General features: G+C 37.8%; 1 long non-coding RNA gene, 1 other non-coding gene and 1 pseudogene across 2 annotated transcripts; 2 read left to right on the top strand and 1 right to left on the bottom strand.

Annotated features, from left to right (window-relative positions):
• Positions 1–2342: 2342 nt before the first annotated feature.
• On the top strand, positions 2343–2548 carry LOC107521435 (annotated as a pseudogene).
• Positions 2549–9858: 7310 nt separating this feature from the next.
• Positions 9859–9956, top strand: LOC118608179. The gene has a single exon (XR_004952970.1). It is a non-coding gene; the product is annotated as a small nucleolar RNA U13 (small nucleolar RNA).
• Positions 9957–13341: 3385 nt separating this feature from the next.
• Positions 13342–22091, bottom strand: LOC118607872. The gene is made up of 4 exons (XR_004952887.1): positions 21947–22091; positions 20946–21074; positions 18267–18431; positions 13342–13776 (listed from the first exon to the last, which is right to left on the bottom strand). It is a non-coding gene; the product is annotated as an uncharacterized LOC118607872 (long non-coding RNA).
• Between the last annotated feature and the right edge of the window lie 2957 nt (positions 22092–25048).

Below are 25048 nucleotides of genomic sequence, written 5' to 3'. Positions count from 1 at the left end.
CGTTAAAACCTGCACCTGCCTGAGCCCTGGCCCACATGCAGCCCCAGGCATTGAGCTTGTTAAGCAAATAAATAAAAACCCAGGAGGTTCCAATGTAAAACCTACTGCCAAATCAAGATGCAGTGTGAACCACAACAGATACAACTCCACACCCAAGAGGATGGCTCTAATATACGTAAATAAGTAAAATTTAAAACCAATCAATGTACAAAAGTTCATTGCGTTCCTATATACTAACAATGAAATTTCAGAAAAAGAAGTGAAAAAAAAGAATTATTCTTGCAATTGCAACAAAAAATAAAATACCTAGGAATAAAATTAACAAAGCATGTGAAGGACCTATACACTGAAAACTACAAGATATTATTAAAAGAAATTGAAGACACAAAGAAATGGAAAGATAGTCCGTGTTCATGGATGAGAAGAATCAACATAGTTAAAATGGCCATATTACCTAAAGCGATGTATAGATTTAATGCAATCCCCATCAAAATCCCAATGGCATCTTTTTTTTTAAATAGAACAAAAGAATTAATCAGATTTGTATGGAATAACAAAAGACCCCGAATAGTCAAACAATCCTGAGAAAAAAGAGCAAGGCCAGGGGTAGCACACTGCCTGACTTCAAATTATACTACAAAGCGACAATAATGAAAACAAAATGATATCAGCAGAAGAACAAACACAGACCAATGGAACAGAATTGAGAGCCCAGAAAAGATACTTGCAAACAATGCCTCTGTTAAGAGGCTAATGTCCAAAATATATAAAGAACTCATACAACTCAACAACAAAATAAACAATCTAATAAAAAAAAATGGGCAGAGGACGTGAACAGACAATTCTCCCAAGAAGACACACAAACGTCTAGGAGACATATGAAAAGATGCTCAGCTTCACTAACAGGGAAATGCAAATCAAAACCACAATGAGATATCACCTCACACTTGTAAGAATGGCTATTATCAACAAGTCCAGTAATAATAAGTTTTGGAGAGGTGTTGGGAAAAGGAATCCTCATACATGGCTGATGTGATTGTAAATTGGTGTAGTCACTATGGAAAAGATTATGGAAGTTCCTCAAAAAATTAAGAATAGAATTACCATATGATCCAGCAATCCCACTTCTGGATATCTACCCCCCAAGATTTGAAAACATTTATTTGTAAAGGTATGTGCACTCCCAACGTTCACTGCAGCATTATTCACAGTGGCCAAACCATGGAAAAAACTCAAGTGTCCTTCAGTAGATGACTGGATAAAGAAGATGTGGTACATATATACAATGGAATATTACTCAGTTATAAGAAAATATAAAATTAGTGCCATTTGCGACAACATGGATGGATCTCGAGATTATTATGCGAAGTGAAATAAGTCAGAAAAAGTTGAGAATTTCACTGATATGTGGGATATAAAACCGAAAGCAACAAATGAACAAGACAAACAAACAACAGCTCAGACACAGGCAACAGTTTAGTGGTTACCAGAGGGAAGGGGGGAGGTAGATAAGGGTACAGGGGGTCATATACATGGTGACGAAAGATTTGACTTTGAGTGGTAAACAGACAATGCAATATACATATGATAAATTATTGCATTGTACACTTGAAACCTATATAATTAACTAATGCCACCACAATAAACTTAATTCAAAAAAAAAAATAATGGGTCAGTGAGGATGTAGAAAAATTGGAACCCTCATACATTGCTGGTGGGAATGAAAAATAATTCAGCTTCTTTGGAAAAGTCTGGAGGTTCTTCAAAATGTTAAACAAAGTGACGATATGACCCAGGAACTCCACTCTTGGGTATAGAAACAAGAGAATGGAAAACAAGTGTTTAAACAAAAACTTGTACACAAATGTCTATAGCCACACTATTTACGATTGCCATAGATGTTAACAAGCAAATGTCTGTCAATAGATGGATGCATAAGCAAAATATTATTCAGCCATAAAAAGGAACAAAGTATTGATAAATGCTAAAACACAGATGAACCTTGAAAGCAAAAAGACAAATACTGTATAAATCCATTTGAAATATTCATAACAGGCAAATCCAGGCTGGCAATTGGGTTAGCGGTTGCCAGAGGTTGTGGAGGAGAGAAGGATGGTGACTGCTTGATGGGAATGAGCTTTCCTTTTGGGGGTAAATGAAAATGTCTTGGAATTAGATACAGGTGGCGGTTGCCCAACATTGTAAACGTACTAAATGCCTGTGAATTTTTTGATGTAAAATGGCTAATTCTATGTTACATGAATTTTACCTCAATTTTTAAAAAAGCTTGTAGTCACTTCTGCTACATGTCCCTGGCACCTGAGGTGTCGGTGGCCAGCATCATGGATCAGGTAATGCAGTTCTTTGAGCCAAGTCGGCAGTCTGTGAAGAACTCGATTCGGCTGGTTAAATGATGCAACAAACCTAATAAAAAGAATTCCAAAAGGTTGCTATGGCAACAGCAATAGGATTTGCTATAATGGGATTTATTGGCTTTTTTGTGAAATTGATCCATATCCCTATTAATAACACCATTGTTGGTGGCTGAATACCTTGTTAGAGGAGAGTTTTTTGTCTTGGGGATTGGTGAACAAGTGAGGATTTGAAAAGCTTATGGAGTAAAAGTTTGCCTACGTATTTTGTTCTCATTTTTTTCTTCCAAGACGTTTTCTATTTCTAAATTATAATAATTAAAAAAAAAATAAAGCTTGTAGCCAAACTAAGTTTTTAAGGTAAAGCTGTATAAAAATTTTTGTTAAGTAAACTTCATCACCTGAAGCAAATTTCAAGTAAATGCCTAATGAGAGGGAGTTGAAATGAGGTGTTTATAGAAAAATAAATAACATAGCAAAATTGAAGGTTTCTGGGCAACTAGCCTCATTCTTGGGGTTTTCTCGGAGAAAAGCATTCTTCAGTCTTATTATTTTGCTAGCTTATTTCATCCTTAAAATAGTGGTAAGACGTAGGTACAATTATCCCCATTTTACAAACGAGTTAACTGAGGCACAAAGAGGTTAAGTGGTTAGAAAGTGGTAGAGTCAGGACTCGAACCCAGGCACGTGGCTTCAGAGTCGGGCTCTTCACCTGTTCATGGTGCTGCCTCTGATTGCCCTACCTGTTGTCTCAAAGTGTCCACACTTTTCTTACAACTCCCAAAAGCCAAGGTGTGTGAGTCTGCCTGCCTCCTACCAGCAGGGACCCTCTCCTCATCAGGGAGTGTGTCACTGGAGAGGGTGTCATGGCTTTCTCCTCTCTGGAGCTATTGTCTATCTCCACCACACAATTTCTGAGGTGAATTCTTGCCCTACCTCTTACTAGCTGTGTGACAGTGGACATCAACCTCTCTGTGCCTCCTTCCCTGCTAATGGAGCTAATAATAGTATTCACCTCATAGAACTATTGTGAGGATTAAATGAATAAATATATGATAAGCTCAGAGGACAGTATCTGACGTATGACACATATTCGATAAATGGGAGGTACCTATGATGATGATAAAGCTGATATTATTATTAAGGCACACCAAGCTTCTTCAGGACACCTGACCTTTCACCCTTGCACTCCCAGGGCTTGTCGCTGTGCCTGTCACACAGTAGGCTCTCAATATCTTTGTCTTTTGAAATGAACTGAGGAATAGAGCATCATGCTTAACACCCCAAAGGACCCCAAGCAGAGACCAAGTGTTGGGGAAAGGGTGATGGTCAACCCATGTGACTTCCCCACTTTGTTCCCCATCATCAGATGCATATTTGTCACCTCCAGGGTTCCGGGCAGTCCACAGCCCATTCAGAAGCTCTTTAAGAATTCATTGGTATTTATCTTTCTATGTCTGACTTAAATACCTTCTAGGTACTACATGATTTCACTTATATGTGGAATCTAAGGAATAAAAAGAACAAACTAAAACAGACTCACAAATATAGAGGACAATCTGGTGATGGACAGAGGGGAGGGGCGTTGGGGGGCTGGGAGAATGGGGCGAAGGGTTAAAGAAGTACAAATTAGTAGCTGATGGATGGTCGTGGGGATGGGGAGCATGGCATAGGGAATGCAGTTAACATTAATACGTTTGCTAGGTGGAGGGTCAGGGGAGGGACGGAGCAATTGAAAGGATCATTTTATGAACTATATAGATGTCTAACTAATGTACTGTATACTCGAAACTAATTAAAATAAGTAAATTAATTTTTTAAAAAAGAATTCATTGGTAGAACTTTCTGGATGATTAAGAAAAGTAAATGACAAAAAAGGTTTTCCTTAAGAGATTTCAAATCAGCTCCCCCAGTACCAGTCATAATCCTCATTTGTGCCTCCACTGATCCTTTTAGAACTAGCATGTAGGACACAATAGGATAAGAAGTCGGTTCCTGCTATTACCCTACAGCTGGTTTCCTCACCCCTGCAGACTCACAGTGCCCTGAGACGTGTCCCCACCCCCCTAGGCTTCCTCCAGCTTGAGAAAGCCTGACTTAGACTGAAAATTGGCAGCCTGAGGCTCTGTCTCTCAGCCCTGAGAAGACACACCAGGGCAACCTTTCTTAAGAGAACCTCCAGTTGAGACTCTTTACAACCCTCATTTCTCCATGTGAAATGCTTTCCAGCCCACTCCACTTCCTCCATTCCTTTCCTCTCATTTCAAACAAAAAATAATGCATTACAGGGAAGGGAGACTTTAATTGTTGTAATGCATTACCTAAGTGCCCCCAAATAATGACTAAATCAATTGTTACTAAAGGAAATAACAAAGCACGTTTTGGTCCAAAAAGTAGTGCCCTGGCTTCTTGTCTGAATGCAGCATTTACTATAGCTATACTCAAACATGTGACTAAATTCTCAACTGTTAGTGCTAGTTAAATATACATTTTTCTGTAAGATTCTTTTCTTCCAGAGTCTCTAAAAAGGCAGTTCACAGAATGATTAGGATCAGAGCCTTTTGTTGGCCCAGCTGGATCCTAATCTTGATTTTTCCATTTGCTTGCAGGTAACCTTTTGCAAATGATCTCATCTTTCTAAGTTTCTTTGTTTGTGAAGGAGGTATCATAATAGCACCTCTTTCACACAATTGTTCTGAGGATTAAATAAATTAATAGAAGTACCGCACTTAGAACAGTGCCTGGCATGTAGAAAGCCCTATGGAAGGATTAGCTATTATTATTAATGAGTTAAGATTGGCAGTTTCCTTTGCCCCAATCCAAATGGTAGGTACCTGGGGGTTCCTAGGGCAACTCCCATTTCATTTACCATTTCCCTACAGTAGAGCTAAAAGATTTCCAAAGCCCACAGAGTGTTCACTTTTCTTAAAATATATCTGATACAACTCAACAGTCAGAGATAGTCCCAAAAGTTGATTGCAGTGGGATTGGATGTGAGCTGCCATTTCACAGCATGGCAGCACCATGCCCTTTTGCCTGCTGGACCCTTAGGTCTTTGTCCTCGCCTGAAACATCTCCTTTCTCCAGTGGAAAAGCCCAGACGTGAACATTCAAGGTCCAGATCAAAGTGCCCAGGCAGAGCTGATCGCTCGTTCACTCGCTCACCTCTGTTCCCACTGCACAGCAGTCAGCTCTCCAGTGAAGAATTTTCCACTTTGCATTAGTGGCAGCATGCTAGCAGCGCCCCTCGAGCTTGACCTATGTTTCTCTCTAGCCAACACTCCTTCCCCAATGGAACTAAAATCCGGAAAGTTTGAGGGATCATCCCAAGGTCAAGTGCTTGTTGGTGAAATGAAGGCTCAGGGACCAGGACCCTGGTGCCCCAGTTCCCAGGCCAGGGCTCTTTTTCTAAAACTACATTGTCCTACATTCAACTTCCATTATGCAATGTCCGCTATGGGCCAAAGTATGTGTAAAGTAATGTGAGTTCTTTTTTTTTTTTTCTGTGAGTTTCTAATCTTTCCAATCAAACAAAGTTTATTCCCCGTTTAAAGACATATACACTGAGGCCCAAGTGACTTGCTCAAGGCCACATGCCAGACTGGTAGAGCAAGGTTTGGAGTGTGGGTCAGTCTGATTCCAAAGTCAGGAGAATTTCTAGTCTATCATGCTGCTGCTGCTCAGCACTGGAAATGAGAGTAGGAAAAAGCACTGAATGGTTCATTTAAAACACACTCATTGTACAGGCAGACTATTGTTATTTTAAGGAAAGGGTAGAAGTAAAAGGAGAGATTACATTTTGGCATGCAAAGGCAAAACAATAAATATTTTTTTTCCTGTTCCTGGATCTCACTGCAGCTTCTTCAAAGCAAGTGAATTTATGCATGTTGACACAGCTCTTATTTTAAAATCTTCTTTGGCTCACTTTTCAGCTGCTTCCCCTTGGCATAACCAGTCCCAAGGACTCCCTTCTGTCAGGCTCTGAGAATCTGTCTGAAATCATTTTGCAGCAGTTACCGTTAAGATTCACACATGAATAATAATTCAGACCTCCCCAATAAACCATAGGTTTCTTCTGGTTTTATAGTATATTGCCTGGCATATCACCATGTTAATCATAAGGGTCTTGCACTTTAAGAGTACATTAGTATTTTTAAAACATGTTCATTGGGGAGCATGCTTCTAGTTGCTAGATGGGATGCTGCCCAATTCATAAATTGCTTAATAAAGCAAATTAGATCTTGAAAAAAATAATAAAAAAATAAAAATATGTTCATTGAATCAGGAAGTTTGTCCTTTAATAGTCTTAAATTGCATTTTTCAAAATTATTTACAAATATTGTTTTCTCATTTTTGTCCAAAATAGATTTTATTTCAAACTAAGTATACCTATTGACATGAAAACTCCATAAGTAAAAATTAACACATATTATTTTAAACTTGCTTCCTTAAAAACCACCAGGTTATTGCATTTTCACTATTTTGCAATTAATCAAAAATAATTTAGAAACTTCGTATTATCATGCTTGTGCAAAAAAGAAAATTGTACTACAATGCAAGATGTCTGCTGAATGAAAAAAAAAATAATGCTAAAGAATGTTCAGTTGCTGTATAATTGGTAAGATCTCTAATTGGGCCAAACTGACATCATGTGCCTGTTGCTGTGATGTACTGTGAAGGACCCAAAATCCCTGTTGTAGTCTTCCTGCCAAAAATGCACAACCTGAATCTAATTATGAAGAAACATCAGACAAACTCAAACTAACGGACGTTCCACAAAATAAATGGCCTATATTCTTTAAAAATTCAAGGTCAATAAATACAAAGAAAAACTGAGGAACTGTTCCAGATGAAAAGAAATTAAGGAGATACTACAACTAAATCACAATGTCTGATTCTGAATTGGATCCTGGACCAGGAAAGAAAAATAGCCATAGAAGACATTATTGGAACAATCGACAAAAGAGGAACAAGGACTGTGGATTAAACAATAGCTTTGTAACAACGTTAAATTTCCTGACTTTGATCATTGTACTGTGATTATGTAAAGAGAATGTCCTTGTTCTTCGGAATTACATCCTGAAGCATTTTGGGTGAAGGGACATAGTCTCCAATTAATTCATCGTTTGGGAAATATGTATGCATACAAAAATAGAAATAGACTGACAAAGCAACTAGGAAAAAATGTCAACAATGATTGAATCTGGGTAAAGGGTGTACAAGAGTTCCTTGCACTTTCTTTACAACTTTTCTGTGTGTGCATTGAAAATTATATCAAAATGAAAAGTTATTAACAACAGTGTATGTACAGGAAATACAAGAATATTAAAAAGAAGAAGGAAAAAAAGCGATGCTCCTAAAGCGTATATGATACAGCAGCTTCTAGGCCATTTCAATACCTTAGTAACAGGCAAGCTTGACTTAAGAGAAACAGTCTCTCTTTTAAAGCAGCGGTCCCCAACTTTTTTGGCACCAGGAACCAGTGTTTCTATGAGAATCTAATGCCTAATGATCTGAGGCGGAGCTGAGGCGGTAATGCTAGCGCTGCGGAGTGGTTGCAAATACAGATGAAGCTTTACTTGCTCTCCTGCTGCTCACCTCCTGTGGTTCCTGACAGGCCATAGACTGGTACCAGGGGTTTGGGGACTCCTGTCTTAAAGTGCAGGGTTGAGTAAAACATGAGGTTGAGTTTTTGATACTTTCAGGCCATTGTTCACAGACTTAATTAAAAACTCCAGGAAGTTAACGCATCATCCAGCCCCTCACTCTCTACCAGGCCTCCAGGTCACAGCTCACCTTCACTGACAACTTTGACACCTGAGTCACCTCAATTCAATACCTGCCTCACCCTAGTGGGGTTTCAGTTCTTTGGTCATATCAAGACTTTTAGTCTCTGGATTCTATTTCCTTATTACTTTATCACTTGCCTCATTTTCATTCACTCCCCATGGTCAGTAATCACGTTCTTAACCCCTCTAGCCCTCAACCTTTGTCTCTGCAAACTCCTCACCCTGGATCGAATCAGCCTGTTTGTTGCCTCCTCATGCTCAGGTATATTCTCCCTAGTGTGACTGGCCTAGCACCCCATCTGGCCAACTTTGTTTACCTTTCCTTGGTTCTTTTATTGCTTGGTTTTTCTTACCAGTGGTTCTCAAATCTAGCTGCATGTTAGAATCACAGAAGCTTTAAAAAATCATCATGCCTGGGTCCCATCGTGATTTGATTGACCAATGGTATGGCCTGGGCATTGGGAGATTTAAGTCTCTCCATATATTGTAAGGTGCAACCAGGATGAAGAACTTCTTTCTCCAGGTAATCTCATCAAATCCTACAATTCTAGCCATCTGTATGCAGAAGATTCCTAGATCTCCATCCTTGGCATCCCACTTCTCCAGAGCTTTGGACCTGTCGGTTATATTCACTCTCTACAAAGTCAAAGTCAAATTATCAAACTGAACACATTACCTTCCTCTCAAACTTGATCTTTTTCATATAATCTCAAATTTGATATTTACATGTTAGTAAATATTGAATAAAGGCAGACCCTGGACCATCGTCCACGGAGTTGACAATACCAGAAACTTTAGACTCACTCTTGGCTCTTTCCCTTCACTTCTCATACTCCACCAATTACCAAATCTTTCTTAAATCCATCCATCACTTCCCTGACCCCCTATCTACCACTACCTAAATTTGGGCCTTTATTCTTTCTATTTTGCACAGTAATAATTGACTCCCTGCAATTCATGCCCCACAGGCTTCAAAGAGTTATCTTTCCAAAATGCAATTCTGATGATATAACAACTACCCTGCTAAAACTCTTCAATGACTGTCAATTGCCTACAGAATAAAGATCAAATGCTACATATGGCTTAAACACTTTTTACAATCTAGCTTTGATTTTCCTTTTCTCACTAGACTCCTATTATTCCTCCAAAGACACAGGTTCTAAACCTGCTAAGTTACTGCAAGTTTCAGACACATCAGTCTTTTATGACCCAATAATGTTAAGAAAATTATGTAAAATTTGGGACTAAGATTACTTATCAAATAATAAAAAGATTATTCCATGCTCTTTCAATAATGTAATGGAATATTCTCAAACACATATTCCTATGTAACCTGAGGTACAACAGTACTGTCGAATGGAGCCACGTATGCATTTAAAATTTTCTAGTAGCCACATCAAAAAAAGAAGTAAAAAGAAATGTGAAATTGGTGTTAATAATGCACATTACTTTACCCAACATATCCAAAATACTATCCTTTCAATATGTCAAAAAATTATTAATGAGATATTGTATATTCTCTTTTTTATCTTAAGTCTTTGAAATCCAGTATGTGTTTTACCCTTATAGCACATCTTGGGATGCTACATTTTCATGAAAAGTATTTATTCTGTATTTAGATTTCATACAATTTACAGTTGGAAAAAAATTTACATACTCAAGTTGTTTTAACATTCTTAAAATTTTTCTGGTAACTGATCATTCTGTAGTTCATGATGATTGGGTGTTCGTGCTGATGTGTGAGATGTACCTCCCTCAAACCTTGTTACAACATTGGCATATTACCCGTTTGAATAAAAAAAAATTTTTTTTTTAATTTCAGTAAACTGAATCAAGTACCAAAAATCATTTTCCTTTAATATTTACATTCACATTGGCAAAACTAGTTTATTATTTCAAAATGATTGATTTGACTTTAAAGCAAAAGCATGCCGGTTTTAAAACCATGTCTGTCCAAATTAAGTAAATTCACTAATTTGGGTCAACTCAGTATTCTTAACGTTATAGTCAAAAGGGTATTGTACTATTTGAGAAGCAATTCTAGATTTATCAACATAAACAAAGCATTCTTCAAATTTTTCTTATAATTTTACAATCAATTTACATAATGCTTTCTATTACAATTAAAATCTTCTGCATATTGTTTCATGCTAGAAAAATTAATAAAATCATTAGTATTGATTTAAATCAGGAAAAGTTTCAATTTCAATATAAACTTTTATACCTGTCTAGCTAAATCACAAAAAAATATTTTCCTTTCCTTGGAGCTTCAAATTTATCTTGTTTATGTGCAATGTGACATTTATGAGAAAATATGTAAATCACATTGCTTTTTTTTTTTTTGATTAATGAACATTTGGCAGGCATTCCTTTTGTTTCCAGAAAATCTTGAATTGGAGTTAACGGGATACTTAAACTTTGTAAAACCCTTTGTGGCTCAACCAACAAGCACTGGCAATGAACACAAGATCATTAAATTCATTGTCTCCTCTCAATCGTTCCTTAAAGTGGTGATGAGTCACAGCATTTGCACATACATCCTGAACAGCTTTAACAGCTGTTTCATAGGGCCTGTTTCAGAGAACTGAGCACAAATTTTTTCAGGGTGTATCATAAGTGATATGAAGTCACCAGAAAAACATTAATCTCTTGTTTTAGAATTCCAACAAATCCAGAATCTTGACCTAACAGCTGGAGGACCATCCATCATGATATATTTTTTTCATATCTAACTGAAGTTCTTCTTTAACAGATGTAAAATACTTCAAAATATCTATGCCATAGTTTTTTAGGCTATGAAGTAGCATTTCTTTGCAAGTATTTCAGTCTTTTGAGACAAAAATACCCCCAAATAATTAGACAGTGTCCTGTATCACACAAATTATCTAAAGCTAAAGAAAAGTTCTTCTAATTTTTCCAGTTTTGAATCAATTAATCTCGGATACTGTTAGAAAGGTCTTGTACTTTACAGACAATTACTTTGTGGTTTAATTGAAGATCTTTCATTTTTAGCAAAATAGCAATTTTAGTCTTTTCCTTATAATTTTTAAACAAAATTTCCATAAGTTAAATAATAATTTATTTTACTATTGCCATCTAAAACTGATTTTCTTTTATGTGCAGGTATCTGAGCCTTAATAAGGCTGGGCAAAGTTACAAGTTCAGAGCCCGTTATCATTTTTTAAACAATTTTCATCGGAAATTCAATTTTGAATGCAGGCAACTAATTTTATTCTTCATTTACTGTTCTCATCACATTCACTCTGTATTTGCTGAAAATGTTCCTTAATATCGTCCACTTTATTATCTTTAAATGATTTTTATACAACAGCTTTTTTTGTTGTGGTCTTCTGCAACAAATTATATGAAATTTACATCATATTTTCTTCCAATCTCTGTTTTTCTTCCTCTTCTGATTCAATATTAGTATCCACATCTCTACTGAATTCTGCATCAGAAGTATGCTTCTCATTTACATTTAAAATCTAGTTCATAATTGCTGTTTTTCTTTTCAAAATAATTTAATTATATTATAATTTAAAATATAAAAAGTATTTCAATTTAGTTCCTGATTATGAGATACATAGGTATCACTGTAAATGGTTCTGTCTGTATAAAATGTTCTAATAAACACATTTCCATGTTAAATTAGTGCATAGAAAAAAATTGAATTGGCTCAATCCATTGACATTAACTAGAGAGATAATGATTTTCTGTATAATACTAAAGATGACTTATGCATCAACACACACAGTGAAGTACGCTAAGCAATATCTATGAGACTCAGTAGTTAAAGTGAAATGTAGTGCAACCTAAACAATAAAGTTAAATTTAATGGAAATATATTTTATACCGCTTCGGTTTTAAATTAAAATTAAAATTGAGTAAAATTAAATAAAAGCTTTAGTTACTCAGTCACACTAGCCTTCCAAGTGCTTAGTAGCCCTTTGTGGCTAGTGGCTGCCATATGGGATAGTGCAGATCTAGAGAAATTAAACTTTAACTTGCTATCAACTAACCATCGATTAGGGCCCAGACTCTATGAAGTTATATACTTAACTGTTAACTTTCAGAAAAGATTGGTAAGCTTATGAGTGATTTGTTTTTGTCTAGTAGAAATACAAATGATTTCTGACTGAAAAATGAATGCTAATAGTTATATTTGAATCCTTGTAGCTTGGTCAGCAATTGTATTCCAAGATTTTCTTTTCATATAGTGTTGCTCTTAAATTTGATATCATAGCAGAACACTTGATTAGAGAGATATTCATAAAGTATTGTTAAGTGAGAAAAAGCAGGTCACAAAGAATATAGACAGATTGGTCCTATTTTCATATATGTTTAAGTATCTATGTTATAATAAAATAGAAAAGATACAAACAGATGTTTACCATTACCTATGGGTAGACTTAGGCATGATTTTTAAATAATTTTCTTTCTTTGACTGTCTTTATTTTTAAAACCACAGTTTATACTAAGAAAACGCTCGTAAAAATATTTTATGACTTTAACCCAGGTTAACTTCATGAGCCCTTTTCTCACGTCCCTCTTCTCTGTTCCTATAAAACCCAGTGCACTACTCTGAAATAGTTTAGCAACATTAGTAATCCCAGGTACTTCTCACCTAATTCAAGTACTACTTTTAAAAACTGATGATGATGGCTCTCTGTTGTGGTCCCTCTGAGGCGGTTACCAGCTCCAGGATGAAGATAAGCATCTCTCTCAGACCCTGGCTGCCAGAATCTCATTGAAGTGGATAGGGAACATAAACCCCGTACCTTTTATGAGAAACATATGGCCACAGAAGTTGCTGCTGAAGCTCTGGATGAAGAATGGAAGGGTTATGTGGTTCGAATCAGTGGTAGGGACGACAAGGTTTCCCAGTGAAGCAGGATATATATATTTTTTAAATAAAGTAATTTATTTATTTTTTATGGTGACATTGGTTAACGAGATCCAATAAGTTTCAGCTGTACACTTTAACAATAAGGTATTATATATATTACATATATATTATATAATAATATAATATGTATAAATTATACATATATATTTTATATATATTACATATATATATATTACACTGTGTGTTCACCTCCCATAGTTAGATTTCTTTCTGTCATCACATATTTGACCTCCTTTACCCTGTCCACCTCCCCCCACCCTCTGGTAACCACTAGTCTGTAGTCCATGTCCATGAGTCTCTGTTTGTCCTGTTCATTTGTGAAACTGGGTATCTTGATCCATGGGCGTGTCCACCTGCTACTGAGTAAGGGGCATTCCTGTTATACACCAAGGAGGGCTGGAGAAAGAAAGCACAAATCTGTTCGGGGTTGCATTGTGGATGCCTGTTTGAGCGTTCTCAACTTAGTCATTATAGAAAAATGGAAGAAAGATGTTCCTGGTCTCACCGATACTACTGTGCCTCCTTGCCTGGAGCCCAAAAGAGCGAGCAGAATCCACAAACTTTTCAATGTCTTTAAAGAAGATGATGTTTGCCAAGGAAGAGGCTGCAGAATATGCTAAAATTTTGACCAGGAGAATGAAGGAGGCCAAAGAAAAACTCCAGGAAATATTGCCGAGAGATGTAGACTGTCCTCTTTGAGAGCTTCTACCTTTAAGTTGGAGTCCAGTCGAAAATGAGATTTTGCAAGAGTAACAAATAAATAAGATCAGACATAAGAAAATGATGATAGTGATGACATTGATAAATACGTATACAAGACTATAGAGTCCTCTACCTGAAATAATTTCTTTTTTTATAACCATGCTATGTTCTTTTCGCTGCTTACTGAGATGCTGTCCTTTTTTGCACTTTCCTGTTAATAATATTTCAATGTGCCTACATTGGGAATAAACTAACAATGCCTTATAAATATAATGATAACAATAACAAACCAAGTGCATATTTCTATCAGTGCCTACCCCTACCTCGAGTTTTAGAATTCATTGTTTATCTTTCTCTCTTTCCCTCTAGCCTATGAACCCTTGAAGCAGGGGCTGTGTTTCATTAACCTCTATGGCTCAATGCCTAGGATAAATCCTGGCATGTGACAGGAGAGTGGGCATGCTATAAATCTGTGAGGAATGAATGAAAAAATGGGAATCCCCACATATTCATTTTTTTCATACATATACACATTCAGCCCCGACTATGTGCATCGTAGGCACTAGTGACATAGTCACGAGCATCTATAAGACAGTGCTTTGTCTAAATATAATGTAATAATATATTTTCAAGCAGAAATTAAAAGACATAGAAACAAGAAGGCAACACAGACCCGACTAGTTTTATATACTGGGACATTCATCCTAACTAGGAAACAATTGCATTACTGTGAAAGCGAGAAACAGTGTCCTTAATAGACTTCTTTCTCAGTGGGCACTTGATCCTAACTCCATATGAAAAGCTTAAAATAAAAAGACTGCTCTTTGCTTTTTTCTTTCTATAAATTTCATAATTTGGGATCAGAATCACAAGTTAGCAAACCCACAGAGTTTGTAGCGTTCTGTTTTAAGCACAGAGTCTGTTAAACTACAGATAGAATCAAGTGTTTTCATCACAGCTGGATTTCTACCTTCTCTGCCAGCTGTGGAGCCCACCTCCTGGGTAATCAGTCAATAGACAGGTATTTCACAGAGAAAATGTAACTCTGAATCAAGTTCCCTCCATCGTTGTTGCTATGGTGGGTTTAAGTTCATGTAGCAAGAGTTACTAAAGAAAAAAGATGAGACACCCCACGGATGACTTATTCATTATAATGGAGCGATCTGGTAGACAGGGCCTTAACCAAACGATTCTACTTTTCATCATTGATAATGGGACAAACTGACATCATATGCCTCGTGATGTGATGCCATGGTGTCTGGGTTATAATAAACTACCTCAGAATTTACTGGCTTAAAATAATAATTGAGGGGACTTTAAAATTGAATACAAACAAACAAATGAACCGAAATATTCTTCAAATAAAAAACAATCACATTGGGGAGGCAGCATTAATCCAAGTAACTTTAACACCCAGAATTTAAACCACATGCCCTTAGGTTAAAGAAAATTACAACTAAACTACAGAACAACCATCATTGAGAACCATCTGAAGTCCAACTGAACAGAAATCCTGCAACTAAGAACATACAGAAGGGGCGATGCCGAGAGTGGTAGGAAGGGCAGAGATGCAAAATGGGCTGATCCCACACCCACATGTAGGGGTTAAAAGTCAGAAGGGCTACCTTGGCTGCAAAGGTCCTCCATTAAGAGTGAAGGGTCCCAGTCCCAAACCAGGCTTCCCAGCCCAGGGTTCCAGCCCCACAACTTCTGGCTGTGAAAACCAGCAAAGATTGTGACTGAGTGGGAAGGAGGGTGGCAGAAGTCACAGGCATTCCTCGTAAGGGGCCTGGGCCTGGCCTTACTCACAAAGGGACTCACTCACCCTGAGCTCCAGCACTGGGGCGGCAGCTGGAAAGACGCCAGGGAGGAACTGAATTGTCTGGCTTCAAGGCAAGGGCTGAAGGGGCAGCATTTTCCCGGACAGAAGTGCTGGCAGAAGTCACTATTCCTTTGTTGAGTCCTCCCTGCACTCAGCCTGCAGATACAGGCAGCCACTAAGTTATCTGTGTTTCTATCAACCTGGCTAACACTGGTCACCCTGTCCTGGTGATTCCCTGAGACCCTGCTCCACCCAATTTGTGGGCCCACCCAAACTGCTTCTAGTGGCTTTTTTTTTATACAAACTGCCTGTTTTGGTTCATGCTATGAACTTTCTTAACATCTCTTAAAGGTTCACAAACCGCAATCAAGCTGCTTTGTGCCTTGGTATGCCCCATACCTCTTGCTAAGCAGTTCCAAGACTGGCACTAGTAGAAGCCAACCTCAGTTTGAGACTTGGCCTCTCCTCGGTACCTCCAGGCCCAGCAAAAGTGGCAACCATCTGCAGATCACTTTGTAGCTCATACCAAGTGGCCCTGGGCAGGACACAAGGAGCAGCTGACCTTGAACTGCACAAGAGGCCCCAGAACCAGCACACTGGTGCCCAACTTCAGACCATACCAGAGCACCCCCCAACCACTTTCAAAGGGCAGACTGGGCAGGCCCCAGAGCCCTGCTACAGCAGATCCTGCTCCATAGGTTCAGCCCCTGCACAATAGCTCCTTCACTGTAGTCACAGCCAGTCCTCACAACCAATTAAACTGAGGGTCAATCCTTCCTATTGACATGCAAACAGCAACTGAGGCTCAACTATAAGAGGGCACACACAATACACACAAGGGACGCATCTGCAGCACCTAGCTCAGGTAAACAGAGAGACTATGCCATTGGGCCTTACAGGACACCTACTACATAAGCCCACTCTACCAAGATCGTGGGACATAACAGTTCCTATTTCAATGATCCACACATATATCATAGAATCTTAGCATCTGAGAATCCTCGGAGTTCATCCAGCCCAGTGTTTATCAAACTCAGTCCTTTGTTATAAATAGCAGTGGGCCTCATCACTTATTTTTCCTACCACTTCTTCAGAGAAGTCTGTTTGGGGGAACTTATGTTTGAATCACGTGCAATGAGTTCCAATGAAGAAATCTATTTTTTACCATAGGTCATGCTCAAAAAGGTTGAAAAGATTCAACTGCCTAAGACCTCTGGACAATATCAACTCAATTAAAGGCCAGATATTCTGTTCTTCAACAGAGCATTTTTGGTTATATATATAATTTTATTGTTGTTGTTGTTGTTGTTATTGTTTTTATTCAAATGCCTCACATTTCAAAAATGTAACTAAATGAATCTCAGTATAGCATATAAGTGGAGAGGCACAAGAACTAAAGAATTATATACTCAAGGTTGTAAAAGTTCTAGACAAAGTACCAGGAAATAATATTCAGCACCATATTAAAAAATACATAAAAAAATATATTTAAAAATCCCATTGTGACCAAGGCGAGTTAACTAACAAATCAAAGGATGCTTTACTGTTAAGGAATCTTTCAATATAATTCACTGCCTTAATACATTTTTTTAAAAAGAGCTATGTGATCATTTCGGTAAATGACAATAATTCATTTGATAAAATTTAACATCTACTTCTAAGAAAAATCCCTTTATGGTATAAAATAGAAGAAAACTTCATTAATATGAGACCTATAGTAGATATGATTCTAATTTGAAACAGAAACATTCTAATTTAAGCCTGGAACAAATCAGGATATTATTATTGAACATTGTTCTGGTGCCCTACCTATTACAATAGAACAAGAAACAAATAAGTATAAGGTATAAATATTAAAAAGAATCAAAATGTGATTATCTTTTTCATAGTTTATTTTGTTTTTCCTTACTATTTTCCTTATCAAATAAAACACAAAAACAGAGAAGTCTATAAAATAATTTAAAAAACAATTACATACTCAAGAAATAGACACCAGTAAATTTAATAATCTAATATATGACAAAGGAGACATCATAAATCAGTGATAGAGAATGAATTCAATAAGGGTTTTTTTTGCCATATTTAGTCAATTATTTGGTTTAAAAAACATTTAGAGCCTTCTTATTCCACGCCCTTCAAAATGTATGTTTTTGTTTTCTAAAGTCGCATTAAAAATAACCAGAATACAATTCAGGTGAATTTTTATCCCAAACCAATAGTCAACATTATTCTTTTTTTTTTTAAATTGAGATATAACTGACATACAGTATTGTATTAGTTGCAGGTGTACAACACAATGATTTTATATTTGTATATATTGCATGGGTATTTCTTATTGTCGGTACTTATTAAAAAATTAATTGTGTCATCCTTCTTATTCTCAGTATGGTGCAGTATAACTTATTGTGATGCTAATTTGGGTTTTGTTCTTATATCTTCCCTCCCTGAGGAACTTTGCACCAAGCAGGCCTTAGGAACCAGGAACATTGAGCAGAAAGCAGAAATGGTTTAAAAGAAACCTCCCCTTTTCAAGTCTTTGTCTGCTTTTAAGGCCAAGCTCCTTGAGGGAAGTGTGCTGACTTGAGAGAGGCCAACTTCATAGACTCTGTCAATGGTTTTCTTTGAATTAATTTTCATTGAATCCACCTACATATTTAAGATAAAAGATTCCTCACCTTTAAAATGAAAAGACTGGACTAACCAGGGATGCTCAACCTGGGGTTTAGCAGATCAGTGAACCTGAAAAACATTTCTTCTTTATTTTCATTGATCTCTAATGGAAGTTTCCTTCAACGGAGAATATGAGTATCAAACCACAGTCGTGTTGGCTGGACCTGTGACTTGTCACAAATAGAAATTACAAATATTTTCATATCACATGACAGTTGTTGCAGGTTTTTGAAATATCATTTACCCTCATTGCCACCTAAAAGTCATGGTAGTTATTAGCTGGCTGCTAGATTCTGTTATTTAATATATTAAATAAAAAAGTACATATATCACACATTTATAATGTTTAATACCTTGATAACCATATTTTTAATGTAATTGCTTTCCTTTGTATGCTTATATATGTATATATATATGATGTTTTATGCATTCAAAAACATTTTGAGAAGCCAAAATTAAAGGGCCCCTGGGCCTTTCAAAAAAAACATAGAGTCCTTGAACTGGATACTTGCAGATTACCAATGTCTACATTGGTATGTACACAGGATCTCTATATATCCCTCTGGGAAAACAACACATAACTTAGATCATTATCTCTGTGGCAAGGTTACACTGACATTTTCATTTTCATCATTCTCTATCTGCCCTGAAGTGCTGCCTAGTCCACAAACTGAAATGGCCAAACCTTTAAACTCAACCTTTCAAACAAACCCTTCTATAGAAATTATTCTCTAATACTTTCAGAGCAAAATGTAGGAAAACAACCACAGAAACAGAACCATAAAACCCATGTCTTACTCCCAATTCTGTTGTCTAATTCTGGGAAAGTCATTTAACTTCTCTGAACCTCAACTATAAATACACTTAGATGATCTTTAAAATCCGTAAGTTCCCTTTCCAGTTGTAAAATCCTATACTTTTGAAAATTTCTGCACTTCTTCTGAGTGTAGGAACTTTGGGATTCAGTTGTTAGTATTTTAATTAATTCATTCATTTATCAGATAGTGATATATCAATAGCTAATCAACTAAGCTAGAGGATTCTAGAGAAATTTTCCAATGCCTCATATTTAAGCTGGTTTTGAATGCTGAGTAGGGGGTCCATTAAGTGAAGAGAGAACAAGGACATTCCATGCAGAGAGGACGCTGCCAAGGCCCAGTGGGCTCAGGGCCCACAGCACACTGAGGGGCTTAATAGGGGCAAAAGGGTACCAGATCTGTACTGAGTCTGGGCTCCTTGGCTTATAGAAAATGGGAGGAAGTGTAGAAACAGGTGGAGTGACATGGTCAAGTTTGTGTTTTGGAAAAACAGCCCCAAGAACAATGTGAAGCATGAGGGGGAATCGAAATCAGAAAGATCAGTGAGAAAGGAGGATAAGGCAACATTTGAGATAAGAGACGATGGAGACCCACATCAAGGCACTGGCAACAGGAATAGATAAACAAAAAGAAAGAATAGAAGGAGGCGATCTTTATGAGAAATTCAATGTGGTGATAAAGGAGGCATCAAGGGGGACCCCAATTTCCAGTGAGTACAACTGGGTGAAAGAGTATATTGAAGGGCGCAGTTATTAACCAGAATAGGAAATACGAGAGAAAAAAAGGTTCTCTGGGGAAGAAAGCTAAGTTTTCAGACGTTGAGTTTGAGGAGGCTATTTGAGCTCCAGAGAGAAATTCTGACCAGCTCTTGGAAATATGGACATGGAATTCTGAGAAAGGCATGCCTGGAGATACAGAATTATTAACAACACACAAGGTAACTGAAGGCATTTCATCAGCTTCCCCATCACCACTAATGGCACCACTACCTGCCTGGTCCCTCTGCAGTGCTTCACTTTACAAAGTACCCCAGATCCTGACTCTGGACCCTGCTTTTAAGGCTCGTAACAACTGCTTCCGCCTCACTCCCATCTTTCCAACTGACCTTTGTGTTACTCTACTATATTTCTCTGCATTACTTAGGGTACAGGCAAAGTTGTTGCAAATTAACCCCAAAGTACAATAGCTTATATAGGATAGGAGTTTATTTCGTTCTTATAAGAGACAATGCCCACGGCTTGCAGGGCAGCTCTGTTCCCTGAGGACACATAGGAACCTTGGCTGGTGAGCAGCTCTGCTATCCTCAGCATCTCTGTTGGAATCCAAGGAATTTTTCCAATCATTTCCATTTTCCAACTGGTGGGGGAAGAAAAATCAGGGCAAGTAGCTTCATCTTTATGAAAATAAATAGACATCATTTCTGCTCGCATCCCATTGGACCAAGTTTGGCCATATGATGACACCTACTTTTATGGGAGATTTACCCAGTATCTGGATGGAGTTCCTTTCAGTCTGTTTTGTTGTTTATTTTCCCTCATTTTTGCTCATGGTTTTCTGGTTCTTAGCGAGGCTTAGTTATCTTTGTGTGCTAGAAACTGTATATGAAAAATAATTTGTAGAAATAACTTAATGTTTAGGTTGATGTTTTCTTCCTCTAAAAAAGATGTTCTTTTGCTTTTTCCAGGATTGCCTTAGTCCAAGTTCAAGATTTGAAATTTTCTAAAGGAGCCACTTCCAGTTCACCCTTACTCCTAACAGGTGTGTGCATAGGGGATGCCGAATGGTTTACTAGGTCTCTACCCTTGGCAGGTCCTGATCTGACTCTTGTTCCCCTAATCCAATGAGGTCCCGAAAAAGACAATTTACCTTCTCAATTGTCTCTTCAAGATCAGCTAATGACTCCAAAGCAGAAATGGTCCAGAGTGCCAGGCCCATCCTTTATGGGGTTTCATTCTTTGCTAGATCTCATCCCAGTATTTTCTTAGATTTTTGATGCTTTAAAAAAAATATTTAATACATTACGTTTAGCAGAAAATTTGATTTGATTTACCTAGTGTGCTGCTACTAAAATTGGAAGTGTTACTTCTTTATAATTCTTAGAACAGTGTTTCTCAAGATGGAGTCCATAAACCAGGTGCAGCAAAATCACATGCTGGTTAAAAATTGAGAATCTATGTCCGGGTTGCAATATCAGATTTCATTAAGAACCGATGGCACAAAAACCCAGAAATATGCGCTTTTGATAGGTTATCAGCTCATAATGATAAAGACTTAAGTTTGAGAAATTTTGCCCTAAAGTCTAGCTGAGCCCTCTTAGTAATAGGTATTCAGAGATATGATTCTTGTTTAAAGGTCAGTTAAGGAGGAAGAAAGCTGAACATATGTCCTAGTGGGAATTTGGTTAATGTTTAAATTCTCTATCACCTCTCCATTTGAAAAAAAAATATCCTCCTTAAAACAAGCAGATCCTAACAAAATCTCTCAAGAAGCAAACCCCTATCTAGAGCCAAAGTCTAATCCTGTCCCAGTCACCTGTCTCAGCAGTATTCATTCTTAATATCGATGGATGGCAGGTACTTCAACGATCCTGTCAGTCACCAATGAAAGGTTTGAGAAAGACGTTAAGTCACTTAAAGGTATCTTGACCCCAAACTCACTGATGAATCCAATTATGAACTAATCTCAAATAAATAAATAAATAAATAAATCTGTGAAGCTGTATCTTTTATGAAATGTTGGCAATTATAAAGAGTAAATTCTCCTCTCCTCAATATTATTTGGCAAAATAAAGATGTTAGCACCATGTTAGTCTTCGACATTACTCTGGAATTTTACTGGTCTAAGAAATCTCAGAATCACGGACTTACAGCTCCTCAAGCCACTCCAGATCCCAGCATGCAAGAAAGCTCTCAGCCTGCGGCTAACGTCTCTGCAAATAGCAGGCAGATCTGCATTCCACACTGTCAGGAACATGATTAATCATCTATTTGGATTAGCCAGCAGAATTTATGTTCCCATGTTTCTGTGACACGGTCACTTAAATTTCTTAGGCTTGGTCATGCTTTTGAGTTATACTTTCTCTAATGCTTGTCTTTGCTTTCTTGTAGGAAAAATAAAAATATAGCCAAGCGATCTGTGAGAAACACCTTTAGAGTTCTCACGTCTGCACCAACACGCAATGTCTTAGATTTCTTCAACTTTTAGAGGAAAGTGTTGTGAGTTCTCGTTTTCCATAACCTTAATATGGAAATGTGCTCATGTTACACACCATAGACTTCAATAGAAAGGTTCGGAAAATTTGAGCTTTTTAATCAGATGATCTTGTTCTCTACTCAGAAAATGAAATTCCGTGGGGAAACTGCTCATCAGAGCAGGCTTTGTTCTTTCATAATATTCGTTTTCTTTTCTTTCTCTCTAGCCAAGAGGGTACTTCAACAACCATCTGAGCAGGGAAGATGGTATTACAAATGAACTTTTATGGGATTTTAGAAAATCGGATGTTTTTGGAAACTCCTATCAGTTGGAGAGTGGTTTATATGTGAACTGTGTCACATTCCTTCAAGTTAAGCCGACTCTGCATATGCCTTATTGACGAAATAATGTCTGTCTTGTCGGTAACCTGAGAGGCCAGTATATATTTCATGGGCTACGGTAACATACGTAACTTACGACGATTAAAAATAATTACCGCGTACCCTACGGTTTCATTTAACCCGATTAATTTGCTTTGGTAACGGAATCATTTATGCCCAATTAAATCTATCTAGATTATGATTCTAAGGAAAGGGTAATTTGTGAGTAAAAAAATGCCTCTAAAATCCATGGGTTTGACACAACAGCATAATTTTAGGTTTTAAAGGTTCTTATTCTAAGGCAGAGACCTAGACTTGCTTTAAAGCCCCATCTTTTATTTCCATAGGCTCTTCATAAATCCATTCATGGCTCTTCACTCCATCGGCTCTCACCAGCCTGGGTTTGTGTATGTAAAGGTGGGTGGAATGCATGCATTGTTTGACTAGGTTAAGAAAAATTACCTAATGCTTGAAAACAAGGCAAAAGGATGACTGATTGTCCTTTCAGAGTCAGACCAAAGCTCTGTGTAAAGGCCTTTAACTAACAGGCCCACCCAAGGGTTATTCAGCTCTCCAGAGGAATGCCTTGTTGCTTGATTGAGGCTCAGACATGTTAACTTGTAGATTTTTGTCCAGTAAAGATGCAAAAGACTTCTGTGCAGGGGAAGCGATAAACTCAGAAGGGGTGTGTGTGTGTGTGTGTGTGTGTGTGTGTGTGTGTGTGTTTGCCCTGTTTTGCTGCTGTTTAGCAAATTTATTTCAGCATGTGTTTCCTTTTCGAACATATAAATCTGCCCTTTGAATTCTCCTTTGTACCACATTTCCCATCCTGCTGGTTCCCTAATCAATGCACACAACCTGTGACATGCGTTCATTCTATATTTTCGTTAGGGTTGCGTTTTGAAAATTACAGTTTGTTTCAATGAAGACAAGACATGGATCTCTCGAGACACCCAAGAAATTGAATCTCGTCACTTTAGTTCATCCCGTTTCACCTCTCTGGTGAACACATTTTAGAAGACTTAAACCAATGCATTTTGATTTCCCCCTTTAAATCCTATTTCCTGGTAGCCTTCTGACAGAGTCATCAAGCTTATTGTCCCAAGAAGGAAAGGACAGACAGGTGCTGCCCAGAGCAGAGAGTCTATTCATCACTCAAAGCTGATTTTCTTGACCTCCTTTTAGTAAGACAATGTGCATAAAACCCAGGCTTTTTAAAGAAAGGGATTTCTAAATAACAAAGCTTCCCTTTTAATACGTAGACCCTGTGTGCAGAACAGAAGGGAGGCCCCCCAGGCCGTAAAGAAGAGGGGACAAGTCTCCCCCACTCCCCACTTTGGGATTCAGTTATGGGGAAAAGAAAGGGGGAATGGAGTCTGGGAGGGAGGCCGCAAGACACAATTGTCCTGCTAGCCTCCTCCCAGGTCGAAGAACTAGGGCAGGAAGTATGTTAGCTATGCTGCTGGGAAAGCAGAAAACAGGAGGGTGCAGCTCTAAATCTTGCTTTGCTTCAGTAGGATTAACATCTGCCCTTTGCCACTATGAACTCAGGAAATGACACCCTCCTCCCTCAAACACCCCGATGCCTTCTTGGAGAGGAGCAGAGAGAGGGGCGGAACTCTTCTTATCTGTTAAGCACTTAACCGAGTCATCTAAGTAGAGGCTGTTTTCCTACAAAGACGTTTTAAATTATGCGACTAAACCGAGGTTAATAAATTGGATTTGACCTTCTACCTAGAAGATGGGAGATCATAAGGTAAATCAGAGCAGACTTAGAGATATAAGAAGGCTACAGTTTTTGCCCAACTAAATGTATTGTGAGTAAATTTGAAAGGTTGCCGCATGTGTATGGATTGCATGCTCCCCTATCCTCTTTTTGCCATGCACGATCAACAAATGCATTGGTCCTTTATGATTTCACAAAGAGCGTGTCTATTTTCTTGTGATTTCTGTTCTCCACCTAACACATCTGTGCACTTTCTACAATGCTTGTATCTAACAAGACCAAGTTGGCTACAGACTCCAGCAGCAGGTGCCAGAAATATAACCACTGGGATTATAAGTTTCTTGAGGTCTTCTTAGAGTTCTCTCAATATTTGCTTACTCTATTTTGAGGCTGTGTTATTAGGTGCCATTTGCCAAATATACCCTGTTTTACCTACTTCCTGGTCCCCTCCAGATTGGATAAGGCCATGTGACTAATCGTGGAGCATTTTGCCGCTGACTTGTGACTTTCCAGAGCTCTTTTCCCCGCTGGTGTGGCCGCTGGCAAAGTTTGAGGAGATGGCTGATCTATCACCTGGGTATCTGAGTCTATGGTGAGCAGAGCTCCGAGATGACCTGTGATGGACATGTAGCATGAGTGGGAAATACAGCGTGTTGTTTGGACTTTCTGTT

Source organism: Rousettus aegyptiacus, unplaced genomic scaffold (genome assembly GCF_014176215.1).
Source record: "Rousettus aegyptiacus isolate mRouAeg1 unplaced genomic scaffold, mRouAeg1.p scaffold_m13_p_9, whole genome shotgun sequence".
In the NCBI taxonomy this organism is placed as follows: domain Eukaryota; kingdom Metazoa; phylum Chordata; class Mammalia; order Chiroptera; family Pteropodidae; genus Rousettus; species Rousettus aegyptiacus.
This window is presented reverse-complemented; position numbering and strand designations above follow the sequence as displayed.